This window comes from Apostichopus japonicus, chromosome 7 (genome assembly GCF_037975245.1).
Source record: "Apostichopus japonicus isolate 1M-3 chromosome 7, ASM3797524v1, whole genome shotgun sequence".
Lineage (NCBI taxonomy): Eukaryota > Metazoa > Echinodermata > Holothuroidea > Aspidochirotida > Stichopodidae > Apostichopus > Apostichopus japonicus.
This window is the reverse complement of record NC_092567.1, coordinates 20,032,991-20,056,299: the sequence shown is the minus strand read 5'-3', so window position 1 is coordinate 20,056,299 and position 23,309 is coordinate 20,032,991. Positions and strand designations below refer to the sequence as shown.

Here is a 23,309-nt window from a genome sequence, read left to right as displayed (position 1 = left end):
TTGGAACAGGATGCGGTGGGCGGCATGTGCAGTTGGGGTCGGGGGGGGGGGGTTGAAACGAAGGGACGGATTGACCGCCACGCTCAGAAAATTTTTGAGAAATTTCAATCTTCGACCAATTGTTATCTTATTTTGAGTATTTATGTTTCTCGATAAGTCAAGTCGGTTAAATTACACACCATGCAGCTGCCCATACACCGGTACATAAAAGACTCCACTTTTTGCGTATTCTTAGGGCGCCCTCTTTTAGACCTCGAACTTAGTTCGTTGCCTCCACTTGAATTGTATATAATTTGGCAAACCATGACAGAGTCTACCCCCACCCCCTTCCCACCACCCACCCCCATAAGCTCCGAATGTTTAGGTTTTTCCACACCGGCATGTTATCTACTTATGAACTGAATATACTCAAGGAGCTTTTCTTGGTAATATTCTGTCGGAAGGTGGGCGTTGGTCCCCATAATTGTATTCTGGGGAATAAGATAAATATTCAGAAAGACACAAACTAATGAAATAATGTTTTAATACAGCAGAAGCTTGGAAAGCTTTCAGTGCATGATTTCTTACACTGTTTTTTCAACTTAATCGAGGAAACATCTGTCTTTAACATACACGGTAAAGATAATTCCGGCGGATAGGCTATATCTTTCCAGAAAACTAAAAATGGTTGATTTTCCATGAATGTGTATGAAGGAAATTACGACTTCATGCTCAGATATGATGTAATGTTAGTCATTTGTTACTGTAAGTTTCTATATAATCTGATTGACGGAGCCTGTATAACGGCGGTCTGCTCAGTATATTTAAGGGGTTCATAATGTAAACAAAGTTGCCTCATATTAATAAAAGGAAGTGGGAAACGCTGTAACTTCACTGCATAGACGGTAAATTCGGTAATCAAAAGTTCCTGGTTCAAAATCCTTACCTATACTCAAAAACTGTCAACTTTACAACCAGCTGCACCCATTTCCAATCTGTGATATGACTTGGTAATAATGGGAGTAAGTAAAATCTTCTTACCATTCTAATACGTTCGACCAAGATCCCCCCCCCCCCCCCTTACCCAGATTTACATTCTATATACACCTATATAGGCCTATATACTACACTTATCCGATTTAAACAAACTTCCATTCAACTTCATTTCAAAATCTTACCGATTTCATCTTTCACAGTAGCCTTAAGTTTTACAGATTTCAGGAATAATACCACCGGGATATCCACTTAAAGGGATTTTTTCTTTGTTCAAGTTCTTTATAAGTACAATAGTACGAATAGGATTATTGCAACAGTGAAAATGGTATGACATTCTTGAGAGGAAAGCTACTTATTGACAGATTTAGTTGAGAGATTTGAGAGCGAGAGATCAAGAAAGTCGTCGGCGAGCACAATATGTTATGCATTGCATGTGTGTATATGTCTGAAAGAATATACAAGTTATGAAAGAGCGTGTCTGCTGACCATGTACCGTGCATGCAACACTGAGCTAGCGGCACTCCGAATTTTCTTAAATTTAGTTGTAAAACATATTCCACTCAGTCTTGCAAATTGTCGACTCTCTCAAGTGCCAACGCACCCCCCCCCCACCCCAAGTTTGTGATAAAACCTCAACCCCTGTTTCTTTGCATTAGACAAATTCGGAGTCACACTCTCTCTCATGCGACAGGTTTGTGATAAAACCTCAACATGTTGAGTTTCATTAGGAAATCTAGTACGGTACCCCAATTTGGAATATATATAAAAAAAACTTCACCACCCCCCCCCCCCTCCATCACGGCTTCCTCTGGTTATTTGTCAACTGGGCGCTCCTTCTATATATTTTATGCGTTAAAGGCTAATACCACTTGGCAGAAGGAGTGCATGGTTGTAATTATGCATCTTGTCTTCCTTGTTGGAAGAAGGGGTTGGGGGTGGGGGTGGGGGTGTGGACGATAAAGTCAGTTCCCCTACCTGAAAACCATCATGAAGTATAGCCTTATATCAGCCATGCATCATTTCACATATGACCAACGGACGTTTGTACGTTATTGTGAATTAATAAACCATTAAATGTTTCGCCTATACTTCTTACCTCATGCATGTGTGAAGAAAGATGATTAAAAAAATCCAAACAAAACACAAAACAATGACTTCATGCCAACGAATCTCAGTAGGAGGGATTTAATAAGCGCCATAAATCGACACGCCTCATTCAACATCTTGCATTCTGTCCGGTCTGTTGCGTTGCATAATGGGATTTAACGTGTGCGCATCTTCACTCAAAAAGTACATGCAGAAGAAAACAATAGCAGAAGGAATTTTTGGTCCATTGTTGTATTCGTTTGTCCTATATGTCGCCTTTATATAAAATTAGTGATTACAATCTGTTTTATCAGCCGGTCGGTTTGGAATGTAAACCTTTGCAGACACGGTGCAAAAAAATGGCTAGGGATTACATATTGCCGCATCATGCACTTGATCGTCATTCTAATTTTAAAGGGAGACTATGATGCTATCTCAAGTTTTGCACGCGGCGTGGAATTGATCAAAATCGTTCGTGGACAGTAGGCTATTAAATAATTGACAGGCGTTGCTCTAGGCCGATCACGATATTTTTGCAGGGTCGCCAAAGATATTCGGCAGAAGAACGAGATTGCCAGGTTTTTTTTTTTTGAAGGTGAAAAAAACATGAATAATACAATTTTATAAATTTCGAAAGTCGCAAAATAAAACACCCTTTTTGCAACTAACATTTCCAATTTCATATGAAACAAACTTCGCAAAATGGGGAGGCTTACCTCCTCCCCGTATACACTCTTCCTTTAGTCCACAATGTCCGCCACAGGAGGGTCTCTGAGGTGAGGAAGGTGGTGAAAACTGGGGCTGAGCCAAGCAGAAACAGTTTGAAAACCAAGGTAACTTAGACCCTCCTTTTTTAGATCACAGATACACTAAAAACATGTTCAATGGGGTAACATCATGTATGTAAAACAATGTGAGAAATATATATATATATATATATATATATATATATATGTATATATATATATATGTATACATATATCATACTATGTTGGCGGCAGATCTAAAAGCTATGCTGCAATTTGTATAGAATTGCAAATTTCTTAAATGAAAAGACGAGTTGGCCTCTTTTAGCTTTTTATTTGCTAAGAATAAATATAAACTTAATAGCTTTAGTCATGGTTTGTCTTGATACCAAATTCTCACGATATAGAAATTCAGGTATAGGACTTGACATTCAGCAACACTATGCTAAAAACAAACTGTTTGGTATGTAAGCTGAGAATCTTTTACGCAACGTTAGTCAAATAGAATGAGCGTGAATTTTATCTCACGGGAATTTTGGTTTTTCTATTTGTTTATTTGATCAATATCGCTGTAACTATATGATTTACATTCGAAGGTGAGCGTGAGTTCGCTCATTCAAGGTCAACACTTCGCTATCATGGCATCAAAACATAAGGTAAACCCGGTCAGCGAAGGAACAAGTTTTTTGCCTCAAATTACACAAACTTGCGCGTTATTTGTGCGTATGACGTGTACAATGACGCAGTCAAAGCCTCACTTTCACTTCTATATGAGGGATACAGTTATACCCTCAAAATCAAAATTGGGAATGCAGGGTGGTCAAACTTCTAGTATAGGTAACAAATCGTGAATGATATTATTCCCACTGCAACTTGTAATACTTCAAGTTGACTTATTTGAGAAATCTCACTAATGAATGGATGAACAAGATTTTTAGCATTTGTTGAAGGAAATATCTGTTGTGTTATTTTTCCTTAAAGGTATCAACATATTTACACGAATGGCCGATCATAAAATAGTAACATCTGTTGCAAATTTGGCGTTCGCACTGCGCGCACTGCTCGCGTTAGCTGACAGATAGTTCAAGTCATCGACGGTCGTTTGGTTGCTGAGTAGGTGTAATATTGAGATATTAATGCACAAAATAGCACAATTGTGGAATCGCAACATAAATATCAGTGATATTGGCAACAATGCTATCATGTTCTAATACATGTTGCAGGTTTTAAATAACAAAGGTGTGAAAAGTTCGAGGCACTAGTATACTAATACTAACTAGTCTATACTATAGACTAGGCCTAGTAATAGTTTGGGTCTATCGATGTAATGCCTAGCCTAACGATAGTCTGTGCTTGGTTCGTGTTACAAGTATAACTAAGCCTAACTAAAAGTAATATTAGGACATGTTAAGTCTTACCCTGTCTGTCGATTTTAATTGAGCAAACTTTGGAAAGTTGGATATGTGCAACTCACCAACTACCAATTAAAATTGTGTGTTAATCCTTTATGATCTCTATAGTCTGTGTAACTATAAGCTAACATTACTTAGGCCAAGGCTAGTAACATGCTGAACGTTGTACTTGTAGTTTAATTACTGTTAGTACTAGGCTAGTACTAGTTTATAGGCTAGCCTAGGCCAAACCTATATTATTGAAAGAATTTAGCCCAAGGACCTAGGTATACTGGTCCAGGCAAAGTAGTCCTAGTGGATGTAGCAAGTTGAGGTTTATGTATCAGCAAACCTTACTACATATTTACAAAAGTATACAGCTGGCCCAGGCACATTTGTCAGGTTCTTTATCTTTTCTTTTTCATATTGTTAGCCTTTGGACTTTGAGTTCCAGCCAGGCAATAACGAAGGATCTATAACACATGGCCTAGCCTATCACTTATCAGAATTCAGAGGGACCTTTCCAACAAGTTGATGTTTTATAAGAGCCCCAAATTTAATTAAGTATATTACAGCGGATCTAGCCCAGATATTTATATTACGAAGTGGTAGCGCATTTTTTTACCCAAAGATCCAATACAATATTTTTACAGTGCATTGGGCACATATTCGGAGGCTAAAATTGCAATGCATGAAAGCCTTTTCAAGGCATTGGACGCATGCATATAATATCTTTGAATGACACACAATTTCTGCCACATTTGTTCTATTGTTGCTCCGAGCGTTTGATTGCTTTGGTAGGTTTCCTGCAGTAATGAAAAAATCTGTGGGAGGCTGTAGACCTATTGTCTAATTACAATAACCTCCTGATAACATCTCAAATACTCTCTTGCCTTTAATTGTATTCTTTTCCAGCCTGATTGCCGCTTGAATGTCAGCATGGTAAAGAATATATTTGCTAACTCTCGTTTCAAGATATTCCATTGCTGGCACAATAGTAGCCTATTTGATGTATTCCAACTGTAATAACTTAGTGTTGCAGACTTATAGTAAACTTATAGTACTCTCTGAGGTTGAAAAGATCCAATGAATTTTCAAAAATAAACACAGGGATCCCCACCAACCCAACCCCCCCCAAGCCACCCCCCATATCCTCTCCATATTATATGTATATTGAGAAAAACAAAATAAATAATAAATGAAATGAAATATCCCTCAATAGTAACTGCAACTTGCAAATACTAAGCTGGAAATAATATTTGCAAAACTGAGTGCACATTTAGAACTTCTTTCATTTGGAGCATATTGGCAAAAAAGTGCCATCTAGTGCTGCTCTATTTTCTACTGGCAAACTGAAATCCAATACTGGTATACACACATTTAGCTAGTAAATAGCCTAAATTTTGAGGCCTGAAGATTGTGGCAGTTTTTGTATAAGAAAAAAAGTTTCACAGAATCAAGATATTAATATCTTGAATACTACCAGCATAGCTATAGAAACATTCCTAGCACACTCTTTCAAATGTTTCTGTCTTCTTGGAGCTTAATACCATATCTAGACTAAAATTCTGCCTCAAGTATAATCCTTTAAACAAAAGAACTTCCACCCAAAGTTCCTAAAACAATAGTCTAGTCAACAGAACAGTAAAACTGTAATTATGATGAAGTCTTCGCTTCATTATATAGACACACACAATAGATAGAGCTCTGTTCATTTGGAGTAGCCTACAATGAACTTGGCAACACTATAACCACTATTGACCTCACACCTTCCTCCCATTGGTACTAAACCCATCAGTCATCACTACTGCATTATATATTATGAGAAGTTTCATTGTTTTTCTTATTTTATGATAAACCATTCATCTGTTTATCTTGCTGGGTTTTTTTCATCGTTGACAAGGGGCGATTGCACTATTCCAATGAATTCTCCATACTTTATTCATACAAATGGAACAAAGCTCAATTCAACATATAAATTTTCAAGTCAGTTTTATGAATTTTACTGCCTGAGGGCAATTTCTGCTATATAGGTGATTGAATAGGAGCCTATATTGTAAAGTGTAATCCCTTGCTGTTTCATTCAGCATAGTATACCATCAAGTAACCATTAAGATTTGATATTTTTTGTTCTGTCCCTGTTCCCTACACCTACGTACTTACGGTCTTCCTCATTGTGTGTAATAAGTTGCTATCCATCATAGTCAGAATTTTGTTTTATTTTTTATCTAATAGTGCATTTCAAAAGCCTGTGCTGAAAGTGAACCTCTCAAGAAATGAGGCTTAGCAATAGTTAACAATAATTCTATAGGTCAGACTGGAAATGACAGTTTCGTGCATCGTAATATAACAAATGGATGGATTAATTGTAGATGTATTAGTTTGACAATACTGCTGCAGGTCGACTGAGAAAAATTGAGATGCTTTATTGAGCTTGTTAGATTGAAGAAGTTTTACCGACCTAACCCACATTCAGGAAGCTGTCTTTGCTTACGGCTTTATGCACAATCTTGCTCCCGCATATTTTAACAATTTCTTATAGTTTTTAGCTGTGATACACATGACCATAATACAAAACAGTCTAGTTGTCTCCGCTTGCACCACGTTTGAACTCTATTTTTTTTAAAGGAAAGCTTACGTGTACTAGCATCCTCTGCATGGAATGTGCTTCCCAAAGAAATTAGAATTTGCAACTCACTTTCATGGATCGAGAACAAGTATATTAAGCATAAATTACATAAACACTTATTGATCAATTGGTATATAGATATTTCCCCTGTTTTTGTGTTCATGCATTATTAAGTAATGGAGTGATCTGCCTCACAAGCCTACCACAGTTTTTTTTTAGATTACTTCTTTTCGTAACATAAATTTAACTATGTCACATTACTTGTAAATAAATTGTTATCATTGTATGTGACGAAGAAACAAACACATGAAATAAAATTTTCTTCAGTAATAGTTTTATTTAATAGACCATTTTCTTCCACAGACTGTCTTTTGGTTTTGAAGAGATGCATGAAACCCCGAGCCGTAGAATAATTTTATGGTTTTATTTCCCCAGTTTTTCATCGCATCTGGATCTATTGCCTGAACCTCCTATAGTGTACTGTAACCTGAATAAAGCTTGAAATTGTTATTGTAAGCTGTTGACACTTGGTAGGATTATAGCCCAACTGTTATTTTTGGGAATTTTGTAAAACTTGTTATCTTTGTCATAAATGTATTGCTACCACTGTATAGTATTTCAAAATATTGCAATAGTCTGGGTAAATTTAAACCCTAGATATTTGCAAAATATCAGATTATTAGTGAAAATCAAAACTATAGATTTTATTCAAGTAATAACTGGATTAAACCACATGTGCTTATCATATAAATGGTAATCTGATATTATTAATATTATTTACCAGATTTATATAGCACTCTTTCATGCTTAAGCATGTTCCAGAGCGCTTTACAGTGCCAACAAAATGACAAAACCCTTAAAATATGAATATGAAAAATAAAATGGACAGCTTAAATATTAATATAAATATATATATATATATATATATATACTTCTTCCCAAAATTCCATATAAATTTTTCGCTATTCTTTAACCTCCCCCCCCTCCCCAACCCCCCTTTCCGTTAAGTTGTCCAATCATGTCCACATATCACATGTCTTTTATAATTAGCTCAAAAAAATGCTGTTTCAATGAAGTGTAAAACTGGGCTTTAATTGCAGGTCCTACTGGCTCTTATCCGTAACTCTCAAATATCACATGAAATGGCAACTATCTATATATATATATATATGTGTGTGTCTCGTGTAATATTATGCTTTGTCTGGTGTGATCCTTCATCAGTTTTCATAGGTTTGTCATCATCTTCTTGAGACTGTTATTACTACATCTTTGGCTTCAGGTCTGTATAATCCGGTAGAACACTTGAAGGGCCGATTTATGTTTCTGGATGCACCCGGAATGTCACCACTTCAAATTTTCCACTAATCCCTCAGACCTCACACAGATCAATACAGCGTCTTTACCCTGTTGCAACAATAGTCTCTTTCAAACCGTTAAAATATCTCTAACGCAAATCTTTATCTGCTTGCAGCATCTTCCGACACAAATCCGTCTCTGCTTTCATTGAAGTAGGGCAAGTGTTGCCCCGGAGGTACGTAGTAGTACGGACAAGAGTATAGCTAAAAAGAGTTACCAGCCCGTCTGCCTGCATGCCGTGAATTGATCCGATCTAAGCCGGACCCCATTCCCTGGATGTGAGAGGCACCGCTGTGTAGAAGAATCTACTCATATAAAGTATGCTATGGGTGGGTGATTGTGCATTCAACAATCGATTGGAGAATTCCTGATTACGGGTCATTGGAGTTCACCGCATGGAGTAAAGGGTAAAGAGAGGTAAGAAACTTTTTGAAGGCGGCGATTTACAAGTGTTCTAAAGATTTCAGTTTTACTGCTGAATCTCAGGTGTGAACTCATGCTGGCTTATCTCTACTTTAGCATTGTTTGTAATTCACAACTTGTGGTGATTGGTTTAGTGGGGGGCTTTTCATTTGTTTGTTACCTTCTGCTGCATGATAACTTATTAGCACCTTCTCTATATCGCTTCTATAAAATATTGGATAAAAACTTCTATTTAGTAAGGTGGTATATTATCAAGGTTAATCTTTATTCAGAGATTTCAAAAAGGTGTATACTTGGCTGGAGCCTGAGCTGTACCTGAAGGATATATGTTATACAAAGTACTGTAATGTGACTATTCTCTCAACAGATTTTGTTTTAAAAATCCAGAGCTTGTGTGGATAATACTATACCTTCTCAGAGGAATTTACAACTTGCTGGAAATCTGTAGAAATTGTACTGACTTGTTGCGACCTGTTCTTCAGTAAAGTTTTGGATCATCCCTGAATTGTTGAATGCATGAATGGTAAGTATAACTTTTTTTAGTGTAAACCATTGCAACCTTTTGGGAGGGTTGGTGGAAGGGGAAGGAGGGAGGGAGGGATGGCAGTATGGATGGTGCAGGATTATTGGGGGGGGGGGGGACAATGTAAGGACATACTAAATTTGGCATTTCATTTGTGAGCTTGTTTTTGTGCATGCAATTTATGCTGATGAAAAATGGGAAAAGTCTTGAAAAAGTAGGTCAAATAAAAAACCTCTTTTCTGGGTCTTGAAAGTCCTCAAATCTTAAAGTTTAAGTCTGGAAAATTGAGGAAGATCCTTCTTTGTCAAACACTCATTATTTATTTTCATGACCCCTAATAAAAGGTTCCTTTCTTGGTGAAAAATAAATGTTTGTCTGGAGGGATAAGTTTTTGGATGCATATAGTCTCCAGTAATTTGTAAAATTTCTGCTAAATTTGCAATCGAAAGATAGGAGTTGGCATAAATTTTGCAATCTAAGTTGAATTCTCAGACCCATGCAATACAGTAAATTATGTTGTCAAGGCTGTCAACGTATTTAAGGCCACACTCGAATATGATCAAACTTTGATGCATGAAATCGTAGTCAAAGTTTACTTTTTTTTCACCCTGTTCTTATTGCTTCTTGGTTGAATCTGCAGTCCTATCCAAATGTTTAATTTTACTTTTCCACCTCACCGTTCTCATATTTCTGTAATCATCTCGCTGTAGCCTCCATAAAAAGGTCTTTTAATTCATTAGCATCCCGAAGATACGTATGAACCCTCCCACCTTGTGTAAACAGTCTGCCACAGTGTCGTAATTCAGGGAGCTAGTTTAATGTTAACGGTTTGTTTCGCCGAATGCCCAAAATAGTTTGCAACATGGTCGCAGTTTCGATCATAAATCACCGACCCGCCTTGATCATTCCAAGGAGCTGTGCCTTGCATTTGGCTTTGATCAAATACAAAGTCATGCCTTGTCAGTCAAAGCTCGGCTGGTAAATTCTGCATTCCAAACACTGAATTATACCCCCCCCCCCTCCTCCCATGCCTTTAAACATCGACTTTGATTAAAACTTGATGTTTTCGGTAAAGCCTGGTTTACGTACATCCCAGACCGTTGTTTGTATCCAAATTCCAAATTAGGCCATGGTGACTTGTGTCTTGTTTGGTATGATTTTTTCAGATTTTAATTGTACAGGTGTTACCTGACCTTTGACCCCTGTCTTGAGTTAATTAATTGCAGGTTATAGGTTTGGGGTAATGCCTGATAGGCAGTGCGGTAGAGTACGAGGGTCTGGATGATGAACATGTCCCCAATGCATGAAGTAATGATGGTCCATGCTGTGCACAGAGTGATGTTATATAGCTAAAGGATGATTAACATAGACAGTTATGTTAGCAGATGTATCTCCAATTATAGAATAGGGATGCCGGGGTAATTTAGATTTGCCACATGTATCGTAAATTTGACGGAAAAAGGTAAATAATGATCTTGTACGTAACAAGAGGTGGTATGTATTCCAGAGTCTGATCCAGCATGCATCCTTAGAATTCAGAGAAAAATAGCCAGAGCTATATATCTTTCCTTCTCCCTTACCCCTCCTCCTTGGACAGGAAACATTTTTCACATATATGGCATAGCTAAATGACATATTAACGACCACATAAGAACACAATGATAGGATTGTAAGTGTTAGTACACAGTGCACTTTATCATTTTCAGTAAATGTAAGAAAATACAATTTATAAACCTGAAAACTTCTACACAAAATATAAGTTAACTAAATTTTGGACACTAATTTATTGCCTTGGATATGTACTAATTATATTGTCAATAATTAAGTTTTTGAGACAAAGTAAATTTGTCAGGTTTTTTTTTCAATTTGATTGGATGTCTTCTTTTAAAATTTAAGTCACAAACTTGGCCAACTTTTGAAAGTTAAAACTGTTTACTTTTTAATAGTAACTTAAAAGAAAATGATACTGTATTAGTTCATAAGTATTAACATACTCTGTAAACTATCTAATATAATCTTAAAAGAGAAGAAAGGCAAAGATCCTGGCAAGGTATTTTATAATCCTTCCAACAGATCTATAACACTGATTGAATGAAAGGCACCAGTAGAATCTGTAAGGGTGACTATACTAGCTCACTATAAGCAGATTAACTATGCATCAGAACTGACACTTTGCTTGGAATGTTGCCCACTCTGTGGTCCTTTTAAGAAGGTTTGGAATGTTTCTCTACAAGAAAGGCAGAGCCTAGTGATCAATAACTGACTTGTGCAATCTCACCTCTTCCTCTGTGGTCTTTGTAGGTCCTGGATTAGCCATGGCCAGTGACTCTTTTTAGAGCAAATTAACCCTCCTGCATGCATTGACTTCTTCTTTCATTCGAAGTGTAGCCGTTGTCAGCTTTGAAAAGACTGGTAAAGTTTGACCAGCAGTGATAGATCAAACAGCCAATATAAAAGAAACTATGTCAGGAAAGTTTGGTATCGACGACGTGGTATGTTTCTTCCATCGAGGGTTTCTCCGGGTGTAGCCTTAAAAGTTACATTTACCTCTCAACCGGTCCATTTGGCCCATTGAAGTCCTCTTTTATTACAAAGTTAGACCTTTTGAATCCTATTGGATGGGAATTCAGTACATGTAATAATGATACACAGCTGAGAAGGTACACTTGTAAGAGTTTGTATATAAGCATCTGATTCAAATCTTGGTGATTTTCATGCAGTTGGACTGATAAATCTATAAATGTCAATCTTTCACAGTTGAAAACTCTACTACAGTATATGCCTGGATAGAGGGAAAGTACAATTGTAAGAGTTTGTATAAGCATTTGACTCAAGTCCGGGTGATTTTAATGATGTTGGACTGATAAATCTATATATCAATCTTTCACACTTTCACTTATAGTTATAATCTGGGAAGGTACACTTGTAAGAGTTTGAAAGCATCTGATTCAAATCTGGGTGATTTTCATGTAGTTGGACTGATAAATCTATAAATGTCAATCTTTCACAGTCGAATCTCTATTACAGTATATGCCTGGAATAGAGTATATCTATAATGAGGTTGATCGATTCACACATTACAACCACAGAGAAGCCGAAAGATGTCAAGAACATGAACTTCCTTATTATTGGATTAAAAGCATATAATATATTCATGATTGGCCTAAAATTTTATTGTGTTAAAAATAATTTTTTCAAAAGTACTGCTTGCATGGAAGCTCCTCCGACCACAGAAAGTATCTCACAGACTGGCTTGATGAGTGTTCAAAAGGATTTTATCAAGATAAAATATTATATTTGACTGGTGACAGAGGAATATATAACATATAACTATTCTGCTGAAATGAGGAGATATAGATAGGTGAAATTGTCACATGTGTCTAGTACAGAGTGAACCAATCAAACCAATGCAAAACAGAAGTGATGTCATCATCACACATTGTGCAAAAATTTCACCGGAACATTTAGCGTATGTTAATTCCTCTTTCATCAGTATAACTTTCACCGGGACTAGCCATTCTAAATTTTTAATTTTCAGGTCTCAGTGAGGTAAACAAATGTGCTGCATACTAAAATTTGAGCATGCATGCGTAGGTGACTTGTATTTCAAGTTCTAACATATTTTGGAATATTTTAGATATATTTCAGGATATTAATTAGTGGTCACGTTTTATTTATCATGCATTGCTATCTTAAACAATTTGCATTTTTGCAGCAATTTGTCCGTGTTTTGCTTAGCTTTCTGTTATTCTACATCAGCATAATTATTTCCTGTCTAACTTGATTACAGTATAAACATTTAAGAACAAAAATGACAAAAACCTGAAGTTTACTACATCCTTACAGTAAATAAAGAAGGCTTCTTTATTTACTGTAAGGATGTAGTAAACTTGACATGCTACCTACTGTGTGTGGCTAGTATATCAATTGTTTACCTTTATATCAATTCTGTAATAAATCATGTAAATTTAGATGGATGAAAAAGTGAAAAGTTGAAAGGTCTTTGACCAAACTGTAAACAAACTTTTTACCACAACCACTGATGACTAAGTACATGTCCTTAGCAAGGTGACATTCCTGAGCTTCAAGTGACCATTCCTTAAACCACAACATGCACCCTACATACACCCCCTCCTGGCCTTAAATTGAACCACACATTATAGTAGTTCACTGTTGTACTGTGTATTTAGGAGGTGATGCTTCCATTAGACAATAATCTCACCGCAGAGCTGCCATGGATGGATCTCCCTTTAATAAGCTCTAATAAAAAGAAGGATTAGGCCTTCATTTGGTTCCAACTTCAAAGAGGCCATTCTGGGATGCTCTTTAGGTAGCAAATATACTCCATAAAATTTCCCCATAGACGTTATAAGTTGCACACTAAATCATCAACGTAATGGGATCTCTACTTCAGCCTTGTAAAAATTCACTGGATAAAGACATATCCAGAAGTGCACTGTCATCAAAGTCAAGGGTACATGTGAGAGGGAGGACCATGAGATCCAACTACAAAAAATTATTGGAACCACAAAAGCTGAGAGACATAATTATTGGCAATACTTAGATATTGTCATGATACAAAACTAATTGTGCACAAGCCTTTTTCCATGCTCACCTTGCACAACTGGCTTCCTGTTCATATTTGCTCATTTTACTTTAAGAGTCTATAAGCACTCTCCCCTCTTCCACCCCACACCCACCCCACTAGCCCCACCAGCCCCTCCCTTCTCCCTGTTTTCTCATTTGATTGATTGGGTAAAGGACTTTGGGTAAAGGAAGGAATTTATTAGGGATAATTTGTTGGAACATCTTAATGAATTAAGTGGATGTAAATGTAAACTGAGAAAGTCAAATAATGGCCACCCATGCTCAAACTTCAACAACCGCTTAATGCCAACACCATCATAGTATTTTTTTAAACTTTGATAAATGAATTATTTTATTGTTTAATCAGAAAATCTTGAATGTGTATAATAGGTAGGGTCACAACTTCCCGGAAAGAATACTCCTTAAAGCATTTAGTAATTGATATGTAAATTTACAAATAATAGGTTACGACTATACAAAGAAAAAAGCAAGTAAGTAAATAATGCACACTGATTATATTTAACCGAGTTGCTCATTGTTTTGTTATATCGTGCCTGTCTTAAAAAACGAAATTCTTACATTCTTAACGCCGCCGGTAAAAGTTAGGAATATAACACCTACTTAAGGATTATACAAACACTTTGTTTGACCATAAAATATATTATTAATCAAAGCTTTACTCAAAAGGGGGGAGAGAAGAGCTCTGAAAATAATCGGTATAAACAAAGCAACAATTGAAAGAGAGAGAAAAGAAAGAAGAGAGAAAAACATGGAGAAGAAAAGCCGAAACTATTAGTGTTCTGTATGCCCCCAGGAGTCTAACCACTTGTAGCAATTAGTTGTGAAAAATGGTAGGACCACATGTGGTCAAGTTTAACCTTTGTGGGAGAGATTTGATTGCATTAGATATGACCTTGATAGTTTTATCTCTCTCCTTTCAGGACTTCTGAACATGCTGGGAGTCTTGTAATTGGAGACTTTTGATTGAGACAAGTTCACACAGCACAGACAAGTCTTCAAGCAACTTGGAGTCCAGCAGTATTGCTGCAGTGACAAAATACTTCTCCTCATCAGGTCGAAAGGGTTTAAGCACTGCAGATCATTTTGAAGTCAATGGTGAGTGAAAAATCAAGGAGTATAGATACGTTTAGGGCCTAATAATGGCCTATAATATTTGCCTAAGTGTTCAGAATGTGGGTGGGGGGTGGGGGTTGCAGGGACCTCGTGAGGAGGGAGGGGAGGGAGAGCCATGGGCCTCTTGGTAATTCTCACAGCAGTGATTTTCACTAGAAGGTGGTGTTGCTACACTTTGCAATTTCACCAGTATAGAACATTGTAATTTGCATGGTCCCTCCTAGTTCTTATACCCCCATCTCAAAAACCACATGTGCTGACATCCCTGTACTTTTCTTGCAGCTATCTTAGATGTCATTTAAGTCAGAGTTATGTAGGCTCGTTAGGCCCCGGTCTGACCGACAATTGCATAGTTTCACCCATCAGGTTGTTCGTCTTAAAGGCAAGCAAATATTGATATCGATAGCTATTAGAGATAGTTGTTATACAGGTACATTTTAATAATGATGTAATATAACAATACAAAACAATATCTTTAATCATTACAGGCTGTAGCATTCTCATATATAAGTTAAGTAGTCTGAAAGCTGTATATAATACTTTTGCAAAAGTTCTACAGCCCTAAGGTTTTTTCCCAAATATTCAAAGAAGAAAAATATATTTACATGATGAAGGTCAAATAATTCAACTCATTGCTACAGTAATGAAGGCATGCAAAATTGAGCTGGTTAAACACTTTGATGATTGATAACGAATTGATTTTGGCTCTTTTGTTTGTGTGTGTGTGTGTGATGGAATGTGGGGGAGGTTAGGGGGGAGGGGAGGGGAGAAATACTGATGACCTTAACTCTTTATTTATTTGTCACACATATTTATCAAATTTCAGGTAAAAAGAGAAATTTTAGTGAAAACTGTATCCATGCACTGTGAATTTATAGGAATACAAAAAAAAAAGGGAAGGGAGCAATGATTTGACAGTTTTCTTTGCATGCAGCCAGAATGCAGTCACCTCCCCCACTCCCCAATAGTTACCCCTTCAATAGTAACACATATAGCTTGCTCAACAACACTGAACATAGATTTTTCAGACAGGCTTCTGGTAATTAAACCAGGCAAGTATTACCCGAGCAGGGAGTATGTACGCCCTTAGGCCCAAGCTTCCCTTGATGAACTTCAGAGAGTTCATATAGTATAGTTGTTTCAATTAATATTAGGGGTACGGAATGGACAGGGGCGAAGGAGGGGTGCAGGGGAGGGGTCTTGGTACATTATTTAGTTTGAAGGGAGGTCAACCTACACAAAAAGGAAAAATCAATCTTAAAATGCAATTTATTTAGGTTTTTTTTTTAAGTCTGTCTATTAAAAGGATTGAATATTATAAGCTACATTTTGACAACATGTGTTTGGGTATATAAGCCTGCTAGCTGGAAGACTTACAGATTGGCAAGATATAACTTTTGCTAGTTTAGGGTACATATGTCAGCAATTCTTTTCATCAACATATGCAGGTCAGTTCATATATTTATTAAACTTGACAGTTTTTACATCTCAATCCTAAGCTTATGCTGTCTGTCATCTAGTACTTGAGCCCCAAGGCTGCCCCCCTGGTAACAATTGTAGGGGTCCAGTACAAACCAGTGATCTAAAAATAAATTTATTATAGGGGTAACAAAGAAAATCAATGTCTTTCTTTAATATCAGAGCTATAGTATACATATATAGAAATTCATTGTCACTAGCACCTCCCAATTTGTGTAGTAATGGTTTTCTTCTTTTGGTACTTTAACTATTTTTTATATTTACATTGGAAAGTGCATAGCCTTCCCTCCACCAGAAAAAGAAAGAATGTGTTTTAAAAAAATAGCTTTTAATTGTTTGCACAAGTTAAAAGCCCAAAAAGGTTTCTTTTAAATTAAGCTTGCAGTAATTTTTTTGTGTGTGTAAAAGTAAGTTGGCCTGCAAGGATCGAAACGTCAGGCCAACTTAGAACGTCAGGCCAACTTGAAGAAGATCCTGCTAGGATCAAAACGTCAGGCCAACTTACTTTTACACATTCTCCTACACAGGCTCTCTAGTGGATAGGCAGTTTGCTAACAGTTTCATTTTATTTTTATTTTTTTATTTATTATTTTTTTTTGTCATATAAGCAAATGAAGTTAAATATGTCTGGCTATCCAAGATTATCTATTGATGTTACTACAACTGTTACTGTGGTCAAGTTGAATCGGTCTGCATTCAGTTCGGCCAGGTGTGGCTGGCTTAATACGGTTGACCTAAACATTGGTAATGGCAATGAATTACACTTACTTTAAATTGGCATAGGCTACCGGTTGTAGGATGCTATACAACAGGTGTTGAGCCGCTCCAAGTAAACTGTGTATATAATCCCAAGCTTTAAACTTGGTAAAACATGGCAGAAAATGTAAATGTACTTTGGAATTGCATAAGCCTTCCCTCCACCAGAAAAACAGAAACTATTTTGCAAAAATTAGCTTTTAATTGTTTGCACAAGTTAAAAGCCCAAACAGTTTTCTTTTCAGTAAAAGCTTGCAGTAATTTTTTGTCATAAGCAAATGAAGTTATAATGAAGTTGATGTTACTACTACTGTTACTATGGTCAAGTTGAATCGGTCTGCATTCAGTTGGGTCAGGTGCGGCCGGCTTAATACGGTTGACCTTAACATTGGTAATAGGAATGGATTACACTTACTTTAAATGCCATAGGCTACTACATCTGTAGGATGCTAAACAACAGGTGTTGAGCTGCCTCCAGTACTGTGTATATAATCCCGAGCTTTAAACTTGGTAAAACATGGCAGAGAATGTAAATGTAATGTAATGTAAATAAATCACTTAACAAATCGCCATAAATCCAGTGCCGAAGGCTTGTTCAAAGGCGCAGATGAGAGCTTAAAGATGAAAATATCTACAAAACAGAAATGTCTTCAGCTGGGATTTGAAACATTTAAATGAGGTGGCTTTTCATGATTTCATTTCATTTCATTTATTTGATCCATTTCCTCACAATGTTTATATAATAATAAGATGGTGAAGATAATACCATGCAAAGAAAATAATAAGTAATAAATCATATAAAAGAAAAATAATGGAAATTACGGAGAGAAAATGGTGGAAGGGCTTGGAAGCCGTAGCTTGTACAAGAAGCCCACCAAAAATAAAGATAACATGTGTAAAGGATAAGGGCATGATAATAAAGCCCCTTACCAAGAAGACCTATACCGCCCCACCCCTAAACTAAACAAAAAAGGCATTGTGATAATGTGGGAAATACTAAAAGTCAGAGACAAATGTAGATCTATAGATGTTGATACTTGGATAAGAGATGATTTTTCAACTTGAATGAAAATGAATTAAGGTACTTAATATTTCTTAATGCATGACTTTTAAGCTATTCCAGAAATTAACACCATAACAGACGATGGAACGTTTAAAGACATCGGTATTTATCGGCAATGAAAATAAATGTCCAGAGGATCCCAGTGTAGATGTTAAAGTGGGATGTTGTTTCACTATGTATAGTAGCAGGAATCTTACGAAAGCATTGGAACATCTGAAGAATGTCGGGCCTTTGAACACTTCTGTATTTATTCTTACAAATGTGGCATTTTTTAATTCCTTGAAGGTTTATCGTGTTCCTTTATTCAACCAACTAATTACACTGCAGGGTAGGAATGCAACTTAACTTGAAAACATACATGTATATAGGTAAATCAATTTAGAAGGGAACATGTCTTGTTCAATTTCCATCAAGGGTATAACTTTGTCATGTTTAAGCCTTCCAGCATCATGGCAGCATGTTGGGGTTTTTTTTGTTCCTTTGTTGCTGTAGAAGAACGTATCCATTACAATGCCTTCTAGTCATTTGCAATATGAGATTATTAAAAATGAAAAGTTTTAATGACATTGCAGTTTACCGGCTTACTAGGGGACTTAAATAGAAATTATAGTGTATAAACACAGCTTAACTGCTTCTAGTCCTGTGAGGCCACAGTTAAATGTATATGTAACCTTTGGTCTTCTCGGGGGTGTACATGGAACCGTTAGGGTGCTTTTACACTTGATCCGGATCTGATCTTGATGTGGAGATCAAATCTCAATGTCCAGATCAAGACTGTAGTGTAAATGCAATTCAGATTCCGGATCAGATCCTCCTAGTTTGTTGCTGGCTGAGATCAGGATCTGATCTTGATGTCGAGATCAACCTCTGTAGTGTAAATGCACCGCATCAACGGTGACCTGAGATATATATATGTATGTATGTATTTCAGATCCTCCTGCAAGCAGGAACTCGCGAAGAAGCCATCATTGGCTTATCAAAGCCGCAAGCTGACCGAAGTCAGTCTCTTAGATTCATATTTAACGTCCATGATTATGAATTGTCAATTGTCAACAACTCTGTAACTGGACGACATACATTAATCTTGGAGTGACTCGAACTCGGGACCTTATGATTGAAAGGCACCGGTGTTAAACACCATGCTAACACTCCTGTATCCAGTTATTTGACCTCTCACCCAGTGTATGGTTGTGTATCTCGCGGGAATGCTTGAGTGGTGAACTGCCATCATTATACATTCGTTTAATTGCAGCATATTGGTGAATATTAAAGCACTGTTTCGTATTTCTCAGCTATCGTAGAAAATCACATTTCATACTATCGTGGGTTCTTTCCATTGAGCAATTTTTTTGGGCAACTCTTCGTGCTTCGCCGATCTTTCTTCTGTGTCTCCAACGTACAATACTCAGCACATACCAGGCTGTAGGCCTAGCCTAGTAAAGGTTTTTCGCTGTTGTGTCGATGTCAGTATTCTGTACAAGAGTACATGTCTTGTATTACACACATGTACATGCACAAATACAGTATTGTAGCACATGGCACAGCCAAGGGTAACCATGGCAACGTCACTGCTTTATTTCACAATTCACTCTTGCCCAAAAGACACCCACCCGCAGACCCATAATACTGATGTGGGAGGATCTGAGTATGACTTTTGAGTGTAAACGCATCTGGAATAAACGTTTTAAAGTAAAATAGTGTGTAAAAACATTTTATGGTTTTCAATATTTGTTTCTAATTCACACTTTCGAAGTGTGTATTAAAAACAAAATTGTGAATAATATATCTGTATAGTTTTTTGTTAGTTTATGCTTGAAAGACGTGTGGAGATGTTGTACATGTAATGAGTTTGATAAGTATATATAATTTACATTACATTACAATACTTTACATAAATTTGATCTTATATACACTTTTTACTGCCTTTGGAAATACTTTTGTTTTCCATCTTCAATGCGATATCCTAAGGAAAGTATAAATCGCAAGCATGAAGTTTGTTAAGAAAGAAGAAATATGTTCACCAAATTGATGGAAATTCCAATATTTTATTGCATGATTAATTTACCCTTTAAAGGAAACTCAAACATTGATTCCAATGTTAGTTTTACTAACGAAATCTACATCTAAAAGGAACTTTAGGTTTGCTGATGATTTTAAATCTCACTTGCAGTAGGATAAGAATAGCAGGCATCGTAATGCACAGAATAAAAATTCTCTATTGACAAGTATATTTGTTGCAATATAAACAACTTTTCAGCCATTCTGATTGATCCCCCCCCTTCTTTTAAGTCATTTTAACGTTTGTACAAATTTCCGATTCCATATTTGTGGTAGAATTATACTATTTTCTCACGAAGGTGTAACAATTCATTGTAAACATAGCCTGATGGGAAATGACAAGGAAACAATCGCTTTATAGACATGAATTCTTTTGAGTATTGATTTCCTCTTCGAGAAATCTGATTACCCATTTTTTTTCTCCTTCTTTATCTCCTCCTTTCATCCCCCCAGGGCAGCCAGCTTTTTAACCTTCTATGAGACATTATTTTCTTTTCATTTTGATTCTAAAAGAAATCATTTTTAAAAAAGTTATATATGCCAGTCCCCAAAGGTGTTCTGTGGCCAATCATGTCGAAAATCTTTCACATGAAAGCAAAAAATTAAAAAAAAGGGAAGAAAAAATTGAAGCAACAGATAAATGAAGTTAAAGTTGAAGGTTTACAGTCTTGTTCGAGGCCAAGGCCCCCTCACACGACTTAACAACTTAACGCCTGATCATTGGTAACTTGTCACACCCAAACACCACAATGTGCACAATTCAAACAATCCCTCCTGAGGCAATATAGCGACCCACATCTACGTGTCCCCTGGGGGACTTCCCATAGGGTACAGCCACAGGCCGGCGTGCACGCAACTTCATTTACAAGTCGCCTCCCAAGTACCCATCTATACACCCTGGCCACTTGATCACAACGGTCCCTACTACTAACCTAAAAGCCCCAGCTAGCTGTAGCCATGATCATTGAGGTCATGATATAAAGTGCAATCTTTAAAGGCAATTTTCTTATATCTTTGTCAATCGATGGGATATATAATCAAAAAAATCATATTCGTGACAATTTTATTTTCATGAATATAAATAAATTCATAATTAATTGGTTTTTGGTATATTTCATGTTTTTAAGTCATATTTTATATGAGAATCAGTTCAAGGTATCAATCATAAAGCTTTTTGTCAGCCTATAATTAAGTTTTTTTTAGTACAAATATAGTGATTACCGACCCAATAAGTATGCACATCTAGTAATAAAAGATGCAATTTATTTTTATTACATAAAGCCGAATTTTGCATTAGGTTGCTAATTTGGTAGTATTTTCAGCAAACATATGTTTCTGCAAAATATGAAACTAAATGTGTTTGCACTTGGTTATGATGGCACCCTCAATATCTCAGAAGGGGGGGGGCGGGGGGTAGAATGGTCTTGGGTCTGGGATCAATTATGGGCCCATGGAAATACTTGATAAGATATGATGTATTCTCATTATCAATAAAGCAAACATGAAGACTTCCAAAGAAGGGGGCACAAGGATGCCTGGGCTCCAACCTACCTCTTGTTGTTCCCCTTGGCTGTGACAATTTGTGAGAAAATTTGTCATTCAGGTCCCTTTACCATGTATGATAATAAGCTTAAAATCAAAGGTGCAAACCCAAAAGCAAACACTGATGCAACAATTACCTGTGGCATATTCTTTTCTTTTATTTCATATTTTATTTTCATTTTGTTGAAATTGAGTAACTTAGGATTTAAGGAGCTGCACCTTTATTAGTAGCATGGAAAAGAAGAAGGAAAAATTTTAGCAAATAACAAGTCTGCCACATGTACTGTACACTGATTGTAAAGCTTATTTGCACTTGGGGGAAGTGTGGGTCAGATCGTTACATACTTTGCAGCTAGGACCGACATTTCAAGAATTCGTCAAAGACCTGTTACTTTCCCTTCCTTTTGCTCTTGCTATTCAGTTAAAGCCCCTTTTAAGCTAGAGATGTCGTTGTATATGGAAGGAAAGTTTGGTTTTATTGGTCTCCGCAAACTGTGTGGAAGAAAAGAGAAAAGGAAGTTTCCTAGATCTATAGTCAAGCAAAGAGAGAGAACAAAAAAGAAAGGTTAAAAGGTTCTTTCCAACGAAATTATTATTAAGAATAGGTCGTTTGAGTGTTAGGAGCATGTGTGGGGATTTGTAATAAGATTCATTTCAGATACCTCCATTTTGGGATCCAGTTTCTAAATGATGACGAAAATGTCTTTTCAGGTACGGGAACCTTAATGGCAGAGATCAATTAAATGTAGTAAGCATAATTTTTATGTATCAAATTTCAAGTTAAATGATACGAATATAGTCTATTTGTCGCTTCAAAAAAGAAGCCCTTTGCTTAGTGATTGCATAGTATGATACTATCGTATGTATTAGAATGTAAACTGAAACTAGTGCATCATAGGGAATAAAGTACTAGTATAGCTGTATCATCCGGGGGGGGGGGAGGGAGGGAGGGGTTGGAGAAGAATTAGGGAAAGGTGAGTGGAATGCTAATATAGGTGCCATAAAAGAAACAAACTTTGCGAAGGATTATTAGTTTACTAGTTGAATTTCAAATTTTCTAACACCTTGGAAAATGAAAATCCAGAGTAGAGGGAGGGGATTGCAAGGGGGCACAGGGCCACCAATTAAACGAAGCAATGATTTGTGTACCTCCATAGGTGTCACATGCGTACAACGTAAAATCAACTCAACACTGGTTCGACTCCTGCTTTTACCCTCCCTGCAGTACTTACAACCTGAACCCTTAAATGCCTATTATAATCATAATGATCAAGGGATATGTAATACTTCAATTGTTCCATCAGTCTCTGTATACATGGTACTTAGACTACACATGTATTATGCTGTTCTGTTGAGACTAGCTCTAGCTCAGTCATATTGTTACATTTATGTATTGTATGAATATGATGACTATGCATCTACATGGATTTTTATGATCAATTTTTCAGAGTTCCGTGTTTGCAGATCTTTTTGCTTAATTCTTGACATGATTAAAAAGCTGAGCAATATGAATAGAATGAGTCATTGGTGTGAGGAAGTTTGATGTGACATATGTAACAAA

General features: G+C 36.6%; 1 protein-coding gene and 1 long non-coding RNA gene across 3 annotated transcripts in view; both read left to right on the top strand.

The window, feature by feature from the left end:
• The first annotated feature begins 3,858 nt into the window (after positions 1–3,858).
• LOC139969650 (uncharacterized) lies at positions 3,859–14,727 on the top strand. 2 transcript variants are annotated; one of them, XR_011793780.1, is made up of 4 exons: positions 3,859–3,920; positions 8,299–8,600; positions 8,974–9,129; positions 14,658–14,727. It is a non-coding gene; the product is annotated as an uncharacterized lncRNA (long non-coding RNA). The 2 variants fall into 2 exon arrangements; XR_011793779.1 differs by having other exon boundaries at positions 3,908–4,046.
• A 14-nt stretch (positions 14,728–14,741) lies between these two features.
• Positions 14,742–23,309, top strand: part of LOC139969648 (ankyrin repeat and BTB/POZ domain-containing protein 2-like) — an 81,179-nt gene continuing 72,611 nt past the window's right edge. The window contains exon 1 of the mRNA XM_071974783.1: positions 14,742–14,832. The gene's annotated coding sequence lies outside the window, so the exon portion shown is untranslated. The remainder of the gene's footprint in view (positions 14,833–23,309) is intronic.